The sequence below is a fragment of the Tubulanus polymorphus genome, chromosome 4 (genome assembly GCF_964204645.1).
Source record: "Tubulanus polymorphus chromosome 4, tnTubPoly1.2, whole genome shotgun sequence".
Lineage (NCBI taxonomy): Eukaryota > Metazoa > Nemertea > Palaeonemertea > Tubulaniformes > Tubulanidae > Tubulanus > Tubulanus polymorphus.
This window is the reverse complement of record NC_134028.1, coordinates 11,083,263-11,088,557: the sequence shown is the minus strand read 5'-3', so window position 1 is coordinate 11,088,557 and position 5,295 is coordinate 11,083,263.

The following is a 5,295-nucleotide window of genomic DNA, read 5'->3' as shown; positions in this document are numbered from 1 at the left end:
GACATCGAAAAGTTACTGTTTGAGAAAAATTTTTGTCTTCGAGTTTTCAGCTTCGGCCGGGCACGAAAGTTGTTCATGACAGCCTGGAGGTTAAAAAGCCAATGGCACGCCCTATCTGCGATTAACCGTTTGGGCTCTACGGGCTCGAAAATGGGACCCCAAATTTTTCAAAGAGATTTTTGTTCCTAGCTCCTTAACCGTTGGAGATAGAGTCGTGGTTGCACGAGTGATCAGTAGCCCTTGACAAGACGCTTGTATTGATGTATGGTATAACTATGTAACTCATATGGTTCTCTAGTAGCGCCACCTATAAGACGCTGGAAAACACATTTTCATCTATATCGACTAAGGGTATCAATGGATTTCTATAAAAATTGATACACATGTACCTGGTTACTAAACGAAACGAACCCCTCATATGATTAGTTCCCATTTTAACCACTAGGGGGCGTAAATTTTGAAAAATCGATTTAGGCATCCATTTTTCGCATTTAATGCGGTCTGTTTATTATGAAAATCACAAAACTTGGTATAAGTACAAAGACATGTGTGTAATATGCCATCCTGCATGATTAGTTCATACAACTGCCACCAGGGGACTGTGAAAACAAACGATTTTTGCTCCTAGGTCCTTAACCGTTGGCGATAGAATCACGGTTGCAATGTGTGGTTAGTAGCCCTTTTCAAGATACTTGTATTGATGTATGGTTCCAGTAGGTAACTTATATGGTTCTCCAGGAGCGCCACCTACATTTTGCTGGAAATGCATTTTCATTGATAGCTACTAAGCGGATAAAGGGATTTCTATGAAAATTGATATACATGTACATGGATATAAGATACAACGAATCCCTAACATAATTAGTTCCTATTCTAACCACTAGGGGGCGTTAATGTTGAAAACTCATTCAGTTTTTTCGATTGTAATTCAGTAGTATGCTAACCGGCAAATTACCGACCACTTGGGCATGGTAAAAGTTCCGTATCTTCGTTATTCTCGGTGTCATTTCCCCTAACGTTGGTACATAAGATCTTTTCGCGTAGTATCCCATGTGAATCAACATAGCCATGTAATCAGCTGACCCCTAGGTGGCGCTCCTTATCCAGCAAGGCAGAAACCCGTTATCGCTGCTTTGCAGCTATATTTATTATTATTATTATTATATTCTTTTTCACACTGGATCTTACTGAAAGGATATAAACAACTGCAACTTACTTTCACTGTCGGTGAAACCATTCTGTATCACAAGTAGTACGCTGCATTGACAAATACTGTACGTGATATTAATCAGAATTGCACTGTTTACTCACTGTAAGCCTCTAAACATCGAAATTTAAGCCCGATTGAAACAGCATTCATATACGTGTATGTATTGTATACGTGCCTTATTCCCACAGCGCCTCCTACGTACGTGTGTTTGTGTCCTTATATTGATAGAGCTGGGTTGTTCTAGATCTGTAGTAAACACATAAGCAGTAGTGATATTTTTATCTCCTCTAAGAGTCGATTGTTGAATTAGGACATTGCTCGACTGAACGCAACTGAGGAATTTTTATAGCTTGTTTGTGTCGTATACACAAGTAAGAGAGCATCATATATCAGTATATAGGCTTTAATACTTCGAATTCGGCTAGTAACAAGACTATTTCGTAACGGATTAACTTGAAACTTACGCGAGATGTACGGAACACAGGTACCTTGAGGTAAGTCGAAGGGATCTTTTATTGGGAACCCCGTTCACCCACCAGGAGGCGTTTTACTTCTGAAAATTCCGACATCGAAAAGTTACTGTGTGAGAACAATTTTTGTCTTTGACTTTTCAGCTTCGGGCGAGCACGAAAGTTGTTCATAACAGCCCGCAGGTTAAAAAAGTCAATGGCACGCCCGATCTGCGATTAACCGTTCGGGCTCTAGGGGCTCTTAAATGGGCCCCAAATATTTTTAATGAGATTTTTGCTCCTAGCTCCTTAACCGTTGGAGATAGAATCGTGGTTGCAATGAGTGATCAGTAGCCCTTGACAAGACGCTTGTATTGATGTATGGTTTAACCATGTAACTCATTTGGTTCTCCAGTAGCGCCACCTATAATATGCTGGATAACGCATTTTCATCAATATCGACTAAGCGTGTGGATGGATTTCTATAAAAATTGATACACATGTACCTGGTTACTAAATACAAAGAACCCTCACATAATTAGTTCCTATTTTAACCACTAGGGGCGTAAATTTTAAAAACTCATTTCAGCATCCATTTTTCGCATGTTGCGGTCTGATTATTATGCAAATCACAAAACTTGGTATAAGTACACAGAAATGTGTGTAATATGCCAACCTGCATGATTAGTTCATACAACTACCACCAGGGGACCGTGAAAACAACGATTTCTGCTCGTAGGCTCTTAACCGTTGCCAATGGAATTGTTGTTTAAATGTGTGGTTAGTAGCCCTTTACAAGACACTTGGATTGATGTATGGTTTAAGTAGGTTACTCATATGGTTCTCTAGGAGCGCCACCTACAAGTTGCTGGAAATGCATTTTAATTGATATCTACTAAGCGGATAAAGGGATTTCAATGAAAATTGATATACATATACCTGGATATAAGATACAACGAATTCCTAACATAATGAGTTCCTATTCTAACCACTAGGGGGTGTTAAGGTTGAAAACTCATTCTAGCATCAGTTTTTTTCGATTTTAATTCAGTAGTATGCTAACCGGCAAATTCCCGGCCACTTGGGCACGGTAAAAGTACCGTATCTTTGTTATTCTCGGTGTCATTTCCCCTAACCTTGGTACATTAGAACTTTTCGCGTAGTAGCCCATGTGGATCAATGTATCCATGTTATCAGCTGTCCCCTAGATGGCGCTCCTTATGTAACCGAATAGGCCGGGCACAGTAACCGACTGGCTCTCCGGGCCAGATTTTCTCACAACGGCTGCGCCAGACAATATACCGCCGCTCAGTACTGGTCTACAGCTTGGCTTCCCTAACGCACGGGCCGGGCCAAATAACTTCGTCGGGGATCCCCACCACACGTCGTGCCTCCTATCAATTCTATCAATTCTTGGTGGGTCTTCGGGTCCAATCGTCCTTAACCTGAAGGCGACCAACAACAACTCGGACTCCTTCGTTCTGGGTAGCGCGTCCTTATCGGTTCCAGAGAGTTGTTCCCGAAACTGGTTGAACTGACTCGGACTCAGAAATCCACTCAATAAAGACATAAGACCGTTATTCGTAAAACGTAACGTTAGACATGTTTATTGCCTCAACAACGCAAAATTTATAAATGGAATGTTGCTCGCTACTCGTAGTGCTCATTCGTAGTAATTCTTTTTATACTCGTAATACTTTTAATACTCGTAATACTCTTAATACTCGTAATACTAGTAGACCCCTAGGATAAGGTCACAATATCTCACTAAATGACGGCTCGTCAGCCTAATCATGTTCAACTAATTTTTCGTACGAAATGTGGTTAACTCACGCTATGAAAGAACATCTAGGGGAGAGGGGCGTGAGAGGTACAACTATGAAATTAAATAAATAAAAGGCTTGAGTCTGAAGCGGAAATGTCAGTGACGATGGACAGATCCCAATATCTGAACCCGGCCCCAGGGCCGACTCGATAACACCTCCTCTTGAACTACCACTACAGGGATTCTTCATCTTGGTTGGAATTCGCCTTCACTGGTGGTCCGACGCAGGGACTGATCAGTTCCCTGGCCCTCCATTCTTTCTTCGGGACACTCATCTCCGGTCCTCTTAGGAAGTAACACATCAAGGGAAGACTTGGTTTCGACCTGGACTACCACTGGCTGAATGGCTAATCGTCACCCGACAAATTCCGAGACTCAAGAGGTTTAGTGAAACCAACGTATTATAATGCAACTGGAATGGTACTCTCACACCTTTCTCTCATTTAATAGCTCGAAAAAAATACCGCACGCAGCTTTGCTTGCGGGTATAAATGCACTAAGGCCATTGACGGCACCCGACTAAAATAATAAGGGGGGTTAATTCTACCCATATGATATATACGCGGATTGATGCGAGGAAGCCCGAACGGTTAGATCCCGCAGGTTCATAATACTAACGGACAGGTGGCTAAACCGCCTGATTGTCACAAGTTTGAACTAGACTAACTCGGAGTATGAGCGACTGGGAGACGGAGAGGGATAACCCTCGCCGTGTCCCAGTCCCAGCATCACAATGATGTGGCGACTCAATAATAATACTTAATACTTTGCAATTGAATACTATGAAGCGGAATACCGGGATTCGGGGTAGCGTGCTCTGGCAAGTGACTACAAAAATCTACTTCCGTTTCCGTTAAAATTCATAATGTCAAGTCTAAGGTCTCAACTCTCGGAATTTCCTCGACCAAGAGGGAATACAGGTAACTCTCTCTCTCTCTTTCTATAATCCTATACATTTAAGGAAAAAGTTGCATATAGGCGTCGCTTCTAGGGTTCGCTCACGTCACTAGCATCTGGGAGGTAGAGAAGCTAGAAGGGGGAAATTCTCTTGTTTTCCTCCATGAGATTTAACGCGCAAAAATATGTCAAGTCTTCCTCTGGTGAGTGAGAATACTTAAAGGAGTCCTAATTCTCAGTGATAGGTCATAATGGTAACACGGGTGACTGAATGTCCTCACAAATCACCCATGAAAAAGGCGTGTGCATGTATGAAAAACTGTGACCAAAAGAATTAATAGAAGAATCATGAATGAGTCAAATGAAATAAAAATCCCCTAGCTTTCTCTCCGACTGAGGAGGAAATACAGGACTGCGTCCAGCGCTACAAGTATTTCCAGCCTCCACAGCCGACCTGATCAGGCGTTTAGCTTCAAAAAGAATAATAGATACCAACTAAATAAAACGAGGAGCATTCACCAATATTTGGCCTCTCCCACTAGAGGGTGCCCTCAATGCTTCCCCTTTTTGAAGACTTACATGATGCCCTAAACTCTCCAACCCACAAGATTCTTCAAGAATATTTTATGGTGTCACAGAATCCCAAAAATGCACAAGAAAATCCTTTCCTCAATTGATAGTAAATCCGACACCACAAAAATAGTTTAGGGAAAAAGGCAAAGATTTAGAATTTTATGTATATGATAATATTCTCTTGAATACTATTTATTATTTCTTGGAAATATTCGAACAATGAACAATATATACACAACCTCGAGGTTATCTCTTATTTACAACATTTAAGGTAGATAAGATGGCCAACCGGCCACCAAAGGAGGAGATTAACAAGGGCATATTGCCCTTAATACAAGTGC